This window comes from Diaphorina citri, unplaced genomic scaffold (genome assembly GCF_000475195.1).
Source record: "Diaphorina citri unplaced genomic scaffold, Diaci psyllid genome assembly version 1.1 scaffold597, whole genome shotgun sequence".
Taxonomy (NCBI): Eukaryota; Metazoa; Arthropoda; class Insecta; order Hemiptera; family Psyllidae; genus Diaphorina; species Diaphorina citri.
The window spans coordinates 110,128-123,794 of NW_007378031.1; the positions used below are offsets into that span (position 1 = coordinate 110,128).

The 13,667-nt window shown below is 35.6% G+C and overlaps 1 protein-coding gene across 3 annotated transcripts in view; it reads right to left on the reverse strand.

Annotated features, from left to right (window-relative positions):
• LOC108252544 overlaps positions 1–13,667 on the reverse strand; it is a 42,977-nt gene that overhangs the window by 26,133 nt on the left and 3,177 nt on the right. Inside the window, exon 2 of one of the 3 annotated variants that reach the window (XR_003391843.1) lies at positions 8,575–9,098. The exons of the other annotated variants lie outside the window; for them this stretch is intronic. The gene's annotated coding sequence lies outside the window, so the exon portion shown is untranslated. Of the gene's footprint in view, positions 1–8,574; positions 9,099–13,667 lie in introns of those variants that run through there. 3 annotated transcript variants of the gene reach the window in all.

Below are 13,667 nucleotides of genomic sequence, written 5' to 3' on the forward strand. Positions count from 1 at the left end.
TTCCAAGCCGTTCAAAAGCTACAAAGAGGAGGCCAATATTAGCTGAAAGCGAAACCGACTGTACAAATCTGCAAGGAGTATTCACATATAAGGTGGTCGGGGCACGGTTGGTCCAGTGGTAACGCGCTTGCTTGCCATGCAGAAGGTCCCGGGTTCGAATCCCACCATCGACAAAAATTGTACTCGTTTTTCGATTGCAAATATTTCAACGGGTTACTTTCTGGTGTTCTCGTGTTGACCCAGCACCTAAGTAAATGGGAAGTATTGTGTCTCTTCTCGCCCATCTGATGAGAGGCATACTACGGGATGGGCATGCTACGACACAGACGGAAAGTATGTGTCTTCTTCTCGCCCATCTGATGAGAGGCATACTACGGGATGGGCATGTTAACTCACACCGTAAATGGGAAGTATTGTGTCTCTTCTCGCCCATCTGATGAGAGGCATACTACGGGATGGGCATGCTACGACACAGACGGAAAGTAGAAGTATGTGTCCTCTTCTCGCCCATCCGATGAAAGGGCATACTACTGGATGGGCATGCTACGACACAGGCCACATGCGTCTAATGTAGCAGTTGTTTCATTGCTACGAAATAAAAACGGCGGTGGAACACTCATCTTTTAAAACTACAAAAAAAAAAAAAAGATGATAGGGATGTTGCGATATATCGAAAACCGATATATATCGATATACTTCTCGTCGATATATCGATTTATATCGATATATTTGCAACTCATTTACATCCCTAGTAGTTGACTCCGTCGATTGACGTCGACTGAAACGGTACACTGCCTCGCGATTTACCATTTCACCTAATCGATCGACGGCGTCGCCGCTGTGTGTACACAGCTTTATGTTTACAGGGTGTGGTTATGTATTGGGTTGAGATAGGCCATTCCCGTCCTTTCTTGGCGTGTGGAAAATGATGTGGTAACTTAACACAGCCTTCATGAGTGTGTAAAGTTGGCGGGAACTTCGAAATTTTGATTACCGCTGTGTGTACACAGCTTTATGGTTACAGGGTGTGGTTATGTATTGGGTTGAGATAGGCCATTCCCATCCTTTCTTGGCGTGTGGAAAATGATGTGGTAACTTAACACAGCCTTCATGAGTGTGTAAAGTTGGCGGGAACTTCGAAATTTTGATTAATCTTCATCACCACCTTGTCTGGAAACAAATCCAAGTTGAATATTGCTTTTTATCTGCTCTTATTCAACTTGTTCATATATGGATCAAATCTTGTGACTAACTTTTGAGCCACTTTTACTGGGCTAGTTCATTTGAATCTCGGTAAACTTAAGTATTTTGCATAATGGGATATTCTTTTAGCGATTTTCAATAAAATATCCGCAACTTGTATTGTATACAATCTGAATTCATTTTTTTTTCACTTTTTACCTCGAGTTTGCACGTTTATATTATACTTTTCATTTATATTAGATATTACAAAGCAAAAAAAAATATATATATATATATACCGCAACTTGTATTGTATACAATCTGAATTCATTTTTTTTTACTTTTTACCTCGAGTTTGCACGTTTATATTATACTTTTCATTTATATTAGATATTACAAAGCAAAAAAAAATATATATATATAAAAGAAATTTTAAACATGGCTGCCCCGGACAGAGGGTTAGAAAAAATACCCAACAACCCAACACTCCCACGCTATCCTTGCTCAAGTTACCATACATAGGTTTTAAGCAACAATATACATAATATGGGAAGCCATTCATGCAATCAATATTGAGACAGTTTTATATGATATATGAGTTGTAGACAGGATCATCGATCTTTTCACTGAAAAGTATAAATTGTATTTATTTTTTATTTGTTTATAGATCATTCATACAGGATGGGCCATTTATATTCTTCACATTTATTCTTTTTTAACTGGGCTAATTGGTGATTCTCATGATTTTTTTTTATTATCTCAGAAAAAACTATAAAAATTAAAAAAAATATTGAGACTAAAACGAAGAAAGTTTTAGCGGCTTTAGCTTTTGCCGAATGGCAATAGCAGAATAAAGATATCTTTTTGTATCTGCTTTACATTAGCGGCTTTAGCTTTTGCCGAATGGCAATAGCAGAATAAAGATATCTTTTTGTATCTGCTTTACACCGTTAGCGGCTTTAGCTTTTGCCGAATGGCAATAGCAGAATAAAGATATCTTTTTGTATCTGCTTTACACCGAGGTGATGGTCTCTAGCTCTAGCAATGTAAAAGTGGCTGGCTCGTCAACCATCGCGACGACTTGTGCTTGGTCTTAAAAAGCGGAGAGAACCCTTTGAAACTGCCAGCTCGCTAGGCTGTTTAGAGTCCCACAGCCAGACGCTAGTCTACTCTCTGTTTAACGTCCCCTAGCCAGACTGACCTTGTTTTATCCCCCATGCTAATATTTTACTCAATTGTATGATCTTATCGTTTAAGCTTGTAGTGGCTCCCGTGATTGTCCTGATGTCTGAATTTCTCTTTTCTTGCATATGTGATAGTAGGGGGCCACCATTCTTCTGATATGTCTGGAGGGAAGAGAGGGTTTCTAGTTGTGCCTCGTAATCGCTCCTCTATTCCGTCCTCCTTTAATTGTCTAAAATACTGCTTTTTCTCAATTGTATATTGTATGATCTTATCGTTTAAGCTTGTAGTGGCTCCCGTGATTGTCCTGATCCTGATATCTGAATTTCTCTTTTCTTGCATATGTGATAGTAGGGGGCCACCATTCTTCTGATATGTCTGGAGGGAAGAGAGGGTTTCTAGTTGTGCCTCGTAATCGCTCCTCTATTCCGTCCTCCTGTAATTGTCTAAAATACTGCTTTTTCGCTCGCTCGTAAAGATCCTTTGATTTGTTTGTTTCACGCTGCTCTCTCCTAGAAGCGAAGTACTTTTGCAACTTCTTAACAAACCAAAACTTCTTATAGAATGGTTCTTACTCGCTCGTAAAGATCCTTCGATTTGTTTGTTTCACGCTGCTCTCTCCTAGAAGCGAAGTACTTTTGCAACTTCTTAACAAACCAAAACTTCTTATAGAATGGTTCTTTAGCATTTTTTCCGAGTGAGAATTTTCTAAAACGGTTCAAGAGAGACGAAAGGTTACTCCAACTGTTGATGTCTGCTCTCTCCTGCCAGTTCTTGAATATTGGAGAGGCCGATGTGGTGGTGATTGCAATACAACTCAACATAAACACAATTGAGATCTTCATCACCACCTTGTCTGGAAACAAATCCAAGTTGAGTATTGCTTTTTATCTGCTCTTATTCAACTTGTTCATATTATGGATCAAATCTTGTGACTAACTTTTGAGTCACTTTTACTGGGCTAGTTCATTTGAATCTCGGTAAACTTAAGTATTTTGCATAATGGGATATTCTTTTAGCGATTTTCAATAAAATACAAGTTACCACTCCAATGCAAACTGTAGAAACAACATCCTATCTCACCTCGTCCGAGCTCATCTCAACCCGGTAGATAACCACACCCACAGGGTAAGTACATCAGAGTCTGTTTCTTTTCAGAATCTGATACGATGTCCCCTCTTGTGACAAGTCCCAACCTTGACTTGCCATAAGACGCCATCTTGGACTTCAAATGGTTTAGAGTATACATAGGTTTTAAGCAACAATATATGTACATAATATGGGAAGCCATTCATTCAATCAATATTGAGACATTTTTATATGATATGTGAGTTGTAGACAGGATCATCGATCTTTTCACCGAAAAGTATAAATTGTATTTATTTTTATTTGTTTATAGATCATTCATACAGGGTGGGCCATTTATATTCTTCACATTTATTCTTTTTTAACTGGGCTACTCAATTATCAAATTACCCCACTTTCAGTGTTGGAGGTTGGAAGTTTAATTCTGATTCCACAAGTAAAATACATGTAAATTTGTAAAAGTGTAGGGCGTTTAAACTTGAAAAGCCAGCTTAGTTAGCTTGGTTGGTAGCGCGCCTGCCTCGTAAGCGCTAGGCCGCGGTTTCGATTCCCGCCCGGGGCGCATTTTATCCTTAACGAATAATGTTCATTCTCGGAACGGCTAGCTTTCTTCTATCTTGTCTTTTTACTTTCCTTATCCTATAGGAAGGAAAGTAATGTAATCGGGTCAAATTTTTTTCTCTTCGATTTCGGGATACCTTGAGCAGAAACCTGCTTCCTACACTTAACATACAATAGAGAGATTTCGCATCGCTTCTTGATCCCGATAACGCAACCCATGTTGGCGCCATCTTGTTTACGTCACGTTTTTAGATTTAGCAAAGCGTGCGAAAACCAAATACGATAACCCAAGCGAACCTAGCGGACGCTCAAATAATCATACCTTTTATTTGTTCAATGTTTTGTCTTGTCCTAACTAACGAATGAAATTAATAAAACAAATTATTCAAATCAGTTTTTGAATTAATTAATTAAAAACAGGAAACAATGATTTTTTTTAAAATATTTATTTGTTTTCTCAGTATAATTATTCCACTGTGTTCGTTATCTGTTACGTTCTTTTTTGTACAAACAAAACGATAGGTAAAAAAAGAATATAACAGATAACGAAGAAAAGAAAAAAATAATAATTAATTATTACATAAAAAATAAGTTTGTTGCCATGTTTTTGTTTTTAATTAATTTCTGAATTAATTAAGATACCTACCAACATCGAAAAATTTCAGTCAAAATCAATGTCCCCTTCAAAAATGTAAAATAACCGTGATCTATTCAAAAAGAATTTAAATTTACGCGCGTTTCTAACATGGAAATTTCATCATCGTAAATTTGTAAAAGTGTAGGGCGTTTAAACTTGAAAAGCCAGCCTAGTTAGCTTGGTTGGTAGTGGTAGCGCGCCTGCCTCGTAAGCGCTAGGCCGCGGTTTCGATTCCCGCCCGGGGCGCATTTTATCCTTAACGAATAATGTTCATTCTCGGAACGGCTAGCTTTCTTCTATCTTGTCTTTTTACTTTCCTTATCCTATAGGAAGGAAAGTAATGTAATCGGGTCAAATATTTTTCTCTTCGATTTCGGGATACCTTGAGCAGAAACCTGCTTCCTACACTTAACATACAATAGAGAGATTTCGCATCGCTTCTTGATCCCGATAACGCAACCCATGTTGGCGCCATCTTGTTTACGTCACGTTTTTAGATTTAGCAAAGCGTGCGAAAACCAAATACGATAACCCAAGCGAACCTAGCGGACGCTCAAATAATCATACCTTTTATTTGTTCAATGTTTTGTCTTGTCCTAACTAACGAATGAAATTAATAAAACAAATTATTCAAATCAGTTTTTGAATTAATTAATTAAAAACAGGAAACAATGATTTTTTTTAAAATATTTATTTGTTTTCTCAGTATAATTATTCCACTGTGTTCGTTATCTGTTACGTTCTTTTTTGTACAAACAAAACGATAGGTAAAAAAAGAATATAACAGATAACGAAGAAAATCCCAGATACTAACCCCAGACAATGTTGCTTAACCGTTTTTCTCGTAAACGGTAAGAGCTATCGAAAAAAGTATGTAAGTCGACCCACATTAATCTGGGATCAATCAGATATTTAAAATCATAACCTTAAATTTAGAAAATATTGATTCCTAGATTCCTAGGTAGTCACAAAAGATAATGAGAAAAATTCAAATTCAAAATAGCGGAAAATATCTTTGAAAGGTCTAAAATTAAATTTTATTTCCATTTATTTTGTCGTTCCAAAGTACAAGCAACCGTAACATCACGGTACAAGGATTTATTGACGTTGACGTTCTGTCAAGGTCCAAGGTCCTAGTAAGGTCCTCTAGGTACTCTCCAGTTTTACATTTGGTTTGGATGTTTGTTTGTTCCACCTGTCAAGGTCCAAGGTCCTAGTAAGGTCCTCTAGGTACTCTCCAGTTTTACATTTGGTTTGGATGTTTGTTTGTTCCACTCTAGGTAACTCGCGATATCCTGGTCCGATTTCGATGAAATTTGGTATTAAGTATAATCCTTGAAATTTGGGGTCCAAGAACCGAGACGGGACCATTTTTGGTCCCCCAGTACATCTGATGTTTACTTGAGTCATCATTACAAACCTTTCTATTGTTTCTGCAAAAAAGGCACTTAGGTCAAAATACCATAGCTCAGGTAAATACATTGTTTTTAATAGAGTTTTATATGACAGGATTGACATTTGGACTGATTGGTCGTTGGCTTAAACCTTTCTATTGTTTCTGCAAAAAAGGCACTTATGTCAAAATACCATAGCTCAGGTAAATACATTGTTTTTAATAGAGTTTTATATGACAGGATTGACATTTGGACTGATTGGTCGTTGGCTGTTGTCACCAGCTTGATGATACTGATGAGATGAGTGGGCCCGCAGACAAGAAGTAAGTACCTGAGTCCTAAATCACAGCTTATCCAGCTGTGCACTGCGGCCCGCCAACTCCTTTTGTGCGGCCCGTGAGCTCATTTCGATTTAAGGAAAAATAAAAAATTAAACAAATGAAAAAATTGTGGAAGAAAATCAAAATGTGTCAAGACTGTTAAAAGGATTTTTTAAAATTATTTTTCTGAAAGGTTGTAGGTAGATCAAATTTTGAAAAAATTTCGCCTGCGGCGCGATGCTCTACTTTATTTTCCTCCTTTTCGTGGCAAAAGTTTAAAATTGATTCATGACAAGCTTCATGTACATAAATATGTATTTATAAATAGATACCAACGACCAATCAGTCCAAATGTCAATCCTGTCATATAAAACTCTATTAAAAACAATGTATTTACCTGAGCTATGGTATTTTGACATAAGTGCCTTTTTTGCAGAAACAATAGAAAGGTTTATAATGATGACTCAAGTAAACATCAGATGTACTGGGGGACCAAAAATGGTCCCGTCTCGGTTCTTGGACCCCAAATTTCAAGGATTATACTTAATACCAAATTTCATCGAAATCGGACCAGGATATCGCGAGTTACCTAGAGTGGAACAAACAAACATCCAAACCAAATGTAAAACTGGAGAGTACCTAGAGGACCTTACTAGGACCTTGGACCTTGACAGAACGTCAATAAATCCTTGTACCGTGATGTTACGGTTGCTTGTACTTTGGAACGACAAAATAAATGGAAATAAAATTTAATTTTAGACCTTTCAAAGATATTTTCCGCTATTTTGAATTTGAATTTTTCTCATTATCTTTTGTGACTACCTAGGAATCTAGGAATCAATATTTTCTAAATTTAAGGTTATGATTTTAAATATCTGATTGATCCCAGATTAATGTGGGTCGACTTACATACTTTTTTCGATAGCTCTTACCGTTTACGAGAAAAACGGTTAAGCAACATTGTCTGGGGTTAGTATCTAAGAAATTCGATTTTTACAAAAAAATTACAGTAGCGTCCTTGGTACACACTCGTAAATATGTTTGTATTTTGATTATTATTATTGTTATTATTATTATTATTACTATTATTATTATTATTATTATTATTATTATTATTATTATTATTATTATTATTATTATTATTATTATTATTATTATTATTATTATTATTATTATTATTATTATTATTATTATTATTATTATTATTATTATTATTATTATTATTATTATTATTATTATTATTATTATTATTATTATTATTATTATTATTATTATTATTATTATTATTATTATTATTATTATTATTATTATTATTATTATTATTATTATTATTATTATTATTATTATTATTATTATTATTATTATTATTATTATTATTATTATTATTATTATTATTATTATTATTATTATTATTATTATTATTATTATTATTATTATTATTATTATTATTATTATTATTATTATTATTATTATTATTATTATTATTATTATTATTATTATTATTATTATTATTATTATTATTATTATTATTATTATTATTATTATTATTATTATTATTATTATTATTATTATTATTATTATTATTATTATTATTATTATTATTATTATTATTATTATTATTATTATTATTATTATTATTATTTATTTATTAGTCCAATACAATAGGTAAAGGTAAATAATGCAAAGTATGGGCAATATTTGGCACCATACTTCACATGTAGGTACTTCATTCTTCCTCTGCAAGCACTCTTCTTATAATTCCAGTTGTTGAGATGATAACTGATTTTTGGCATTTCTTTACAACATTTCTGGCGTTCTTTATCTTATTTTTTTCCAGATTACTGAACGTGTTTTTGTGTACAAGCCCATTGGTTGTAATGACTATTGGAAATATGAACACATTATTATTATAGATCAGGGTTGTCCAACCCGCGGCCCAAGGGCCGCATGCGGCCCGCGAGTTCATTTCTGCGGCCCGCGAAAGCCCACAAAAACCCGTGTAGAAGGCCCCACCTGTGAGTTGAATTTTTAACTTTGCGGCCCGCCAACTCTCTACCTTGGTCTCTTGTGGCCCTCGGGTGCGCAAAGGTTGGACAACCCTGTTATAGATGTTTTTTAACTGACGCCTAAGATCTTCATATTTGGCTATCTTGTTTGAATAGGCTGTGTTGATATTGTCATCCAGTGGTATAATAATAAAAATTCCTGCGGCGCTATTTACTTTTGATTCATTTTCAATAACACAGGGGGAGGGGGTAAGTCTAAGTAGACTAACCCTAAGCTAAAAATTATTGCGGCCCGCGGCCAACAATTTTTGTTCCAATGCGGCCCGCGGTCGCCTTGAGTTTGTACACCCCTGGGCCTTATCCAATCAGTCTTTGTCATTTCGCTTTATCAGATTAGTCTCTGGATCAATTGTGTAAAGTTTTTTAGTTGTTACCAGCCCACGCGCAACTTTTTGCCTTTCAAGTTCCTCTTTAAATATCTGGTAGGCATTTTTCAACTTATTAAAAAACCCAAATTTCTTATAGAAGGGTTCTTTTTCTTTGGTGGTTTCTCTTTTCTCTCTTTTTCCGAGTGAGAATCCATTCCAACCGTCGAGGAAAGAGGAGGGTTCACTCCAACTGTCGAGGTCTGCACTCTCCTGCCAGTTATTGAATAATGGAGAGGCCGATGTGGTGGTGATTGCAATACAAATCAACATAAACACAATTGAGATCTTCATCACCACCTTGTCTGGAAACAAATCCAAGTTGGGTATTACTTACATGCTTTTAACTTGTAACTAAATTTTGAGCCACTTTTGCTGGGTTGATTCAATTGAAACTTGGTTGGTAACTACAAGGAATTACTGTCTGTAAAGCGTTTAAAATGTCGTTCTTTGATTAATACACCTTGATAATTTTATGAGACCCCAATTAAAATAGTGGATTAATTAAGCTACATAGTGGATTCTGTGTCATCTAATAATATGGATACTACACTTTGAGATGTATTTTGGTGATACACTTGCATATCCTTTCAAAATTTTTGGATGTTTTCAAATAAAAGCATGTAAGGTACCTACTGTTGCCTCGGTGGTGTAGTGGTCAAGGCGCTCGCCTGATAAACAGAAGGGCGTGGGTTCAATCCCAGCCGAGGTATGGAATTTTATCCTCAATATAATTTGAGAATTTGACCACAATAATAGTAGTAGCCTACTGCTGGAGTAAAGGGACTTTTCAGTCCTATGCGAGCAGTATAAATAAGCACTATTACTATTACTGCTGGAGTAAAGGGACTTTTCAGTCCTATGTGAGCAGTATAAATAAGCACTATAAATATATACGTTTTATTTATTAGTCCAATACAATAGGTAAAGGTAAATAATGCAAAGTATGGGCAATATTTGGCACCATACTTCACATGTAGGTACAAGGGTAAAAAAAAAGGAAAGAAGAAGAAAAACTTTTTTTTTGGCATAAAAACTGACCATCGAAAGTTTTGGCGAATAGGATAAGGAACGTAAATAAATGGAATCCGAGGCGATTTTCCCTCTTTTGAAGCTCATTTCCCCTCTTTTAAAGAAAAAAATATTGGAAATTATTTCAACCACTAGGTGGCGTTGTAGCCTGTGCTAAACCATAGGAAATCCAAGATGGCGCCTTCTGGCAATTCTTTGTAGCTTTTGAACGGCTTGGATTTTTTTTTCTTTTTTTTTTTTACTTGCAAAGTTCTAAAACTAGGAAAAGACATTGGAAATTAGTTCAACCACTAGGTGGCGTTGTAGCCTGTGCTAAACCATAGGAAATCCAAGATGGCGTCTTCTGGCAATTCTTTGTAGCTTTTGAACGGCTTGGATTTTTTTTTCTTTTTTTTTTTTACTTGCAAAGTTCTAAAACTAGGAAAAGACCCATGGCCCGCCCATCTCACATAATCTATGGTAATCAAGGATTGGCATTCGGGATTTAGAGAAGGGGTAATCTTGATCGTGTCGTGTCAGATTCCGAGTTGAAAATACAGCTTTTGAAACTCGAAATCTAAATTAAAGGGGGGTTCAACTGATGGCAGAGGTGGAGAATGTTTTTTGACATTTGAAATGAAAATGGACTATTCGTTCGAGGTTTCTCTGGTTCACCCATTATGATTATAAAAAAAAAAACGTTTACAAGGTAATTGCAAATGATGGCATAAATCCGCTGAAAAAATTAAATTTCTAGGAAATTATTATATCGCGTCTTTGGAGCATAGAACATTCTAGAAAAGCATGCGACCTATGTATTTCATTGCTACCTACATATATATAAATCAAACTGTTCTCGAAATATCTCTTGTACCTATACCTAATGCATGGCCTAAAAATAAGAATGGAATAGAATAGAATAGGGTAAGTGTACCATTTATTCGTCCACCTAAAAAACGTACCATTTATTGGCCCACCTGTGGGTCTACGCCACATAAGTCTGAACTGAGATGTTGGATGGATTCCGTTATCTGATTACAAAGACGGCAAAGATCAGAGTCGATTTGTACTTTCATTATGTGTCTGATGTTGTTGCGAGTTTTCATCACTTGATCCTGGATGGTAGATGTTGGATGGATTCCGTTATCTGGTTACAAAGACGGCAAAGATCAGAGTCGATTTGTACTTTCATTATGTGTCTGATGTTGTTGCGAGTTTTCATCACTTGATCCTGGATGGCGTGGATGAATCCTTCCGTCTCTGGCATAAGATATCCGTCCGTAAGGTATGATTTGGACAGATTTTTATGAACATTGGGGTCATTATACAAGGACTTCGGGAATTTCCCCTTCATTACAACATTCTGTAGATCAGACTTCAGTTGTTCCATAGTTTTAGAAGTAGTTGGACAGATTTTTATGAACATTTGGGTCATTATACAAGGACTTCGGGAATTTCCCCTTCATTACAACATTCTGTAGATCAGACTTCAGTTGTTCCATAGTTTTAGAAGTAGGTATGTACGGAATTTTACTACTTGTTTTGAATAAACCATGTGCAGGTCGAGCAATCCACGTCCTCCTTCTCGTCTAGGAAGATAAAGTCTTTCCATGGCTGAATGAAGGTGGTGAGATCTGATCTGATCTAATATTATTATAATGAGTCAGGACACCGATATGTTTTCTCATAGCATCTATCTTCCTCTCGAGTCTCAATTTCCAAGGTGGAACAGAATTTCTACGATTGCATCTCGTGTTCGGTCCATTCTCGATAAAAATGTTCAAGAGGAAACAAACAGTAAGAGCAGCAAAGTAGACGAAGCCATGAGTTTGATGTATATTTCCACTGGATGCAAATGTATTTTTGAGAGCATCATTCACATCATTCACCATATTGTAACATTTGGAATTGTATGGGATCTTGGGAATCATTGGCCTTTGATCAGGTGGCATAGTCTCATTACTCGTTTCTGAAACGTCTCATTACTCGTTTTTGGAATGCTTTCTATTCACTCGAACAAATTCAACATACATCACACAAACAGAAATAACAGCTTACATAAATGGATTTCAAGACTGCGCCCATATTCATACATTTATTTGATTCCATAATTATAATTACCTAACAATTTGGAGAATTGAAAAATATAAATGTAGGTACATATATCTTTGGTTATTTATTCAAACCAAACGCAAAACTGTCGAGTAACCCCACTATCGTTCGTCAATAACAATAAAAAAATCATAGAAATTACAAAAATTGTCATAATAACTTCAGAGAAAGAAAAATAGGTGAAAATATTAATAATTAAGAAAATAAGTGTGTTGAACCCACATTAATAAGTATAGGTAGGCTTGCCAAACGTCCCGAATTGGCCGGGACAGTCCCGAATTTCAGGGGGTGTCCCGGCGTCCCGTTCAGTTTTTCATTTTGGGGCGTTTTTTCCCGAATTTCCGTTTTTGTCCCAGAAAAAATTCGGGACGCGTTTTTTAACTTTAAAATTAGGTTCAGTAAGCTTTTATGCCAAAAACAAAAAGCTCAGGTTTCGAGCTGGGGTAAAGGTGTTAATAGGTATAGTGTGGAAATTAAAATAATGGTAAAAACACATAGGAAAAACATGCAAAAGAGATGGAAAAAATCTATATGGGTGGAAAATTCTATGGAAATTTAGAATCAAATGAAAATCTATAGGCAAATACGAGTGTTGAATCTCGGTATTCCAGTTTGATTGATTTCTATATTTTATTATTTTTTTCTTTAGTTTTTCTTTAGTTTGATTGATTTCTCCTTTTTTTCATTACATAGGTATCTATTTACATCAATACATAGGTCTGCAAGTCTGAAATAAAAAACGATTTGAAAAGGACCCACAAGGACTTCTTTTTTATTGTAGGTAGGTATGTAATACCCACCTACCTACTTCTGTAACAAATTTTTTTTGACGTTTTGTTTTCTTCTTCTTCTTCTTCTTCTTCTTCTTCTTCTTCTTCTTCTTCTTCTTCTTCTTCTTCTTCTTCTTTATCTCCTCCTGCTTCTTCTTCCTTCCCTTGTCCTTTTGTTTTTCTTACTCCTTGCGTTTTCTTCTTCTTTTTCTGCTTGATTCTACTTTTCTATCACCTATCGTACCTATGTACATATCGTACCTATGTGATTTCGCGATTATGTTCGCGGATTTGGCGATTGCCAAAACAAAAAGCTCAGGTTTCAAGCTGGGGTAAAGGTGTTAATATAGTGTGGAAATTAAGATAATGGTAAAAACATATAGGAAAAACATGCAAAAGAGATGGAAAAAATCTATATGGGTGGAAAATTCTATAGAAATTTAGAATTTAATGAAAATCCTAAATATATACAGCCCCTTGTGTAACTGACTCACTCATACTAATTCTAACCCATGGATTTCGTGATTATGCTCGCGGATTTGGCAATTTTGTTCGCGGATTTGGCGATTATTTTCGCGGATTTGGCGATTTTGTTCGCGGATTTTGCGATTATGCTCGCGGATTTTGCGATTTTGTTCGCGGATTTCGCGATTATGTTCGCGGATTTGGTGATTTTGTTAGCGGATTTCGCGATTTTGTTCGCGGATTTGGCGATTTTGTTCGCGGATTTTGCGATTATGTTCGCGGGTTTCGCGATTATGTTCGCGGATTTCGCGATTATGTTCGCGGATTTCGCGATTATGTTCGCGCGTGATTATGTTCGCGGATTTCGCGATTATGTTCGCGGATTTCGCGATTATGTTCGCGGATTTCGCGATTATGTTCGCGGATTTTGTGATTATGTTCGCGGATTTGGCAATTTTGTTCGCGGATTTGGCGATTATGTTCGCGGATTTCGCGATTATGTTCCCGGATTTGGCG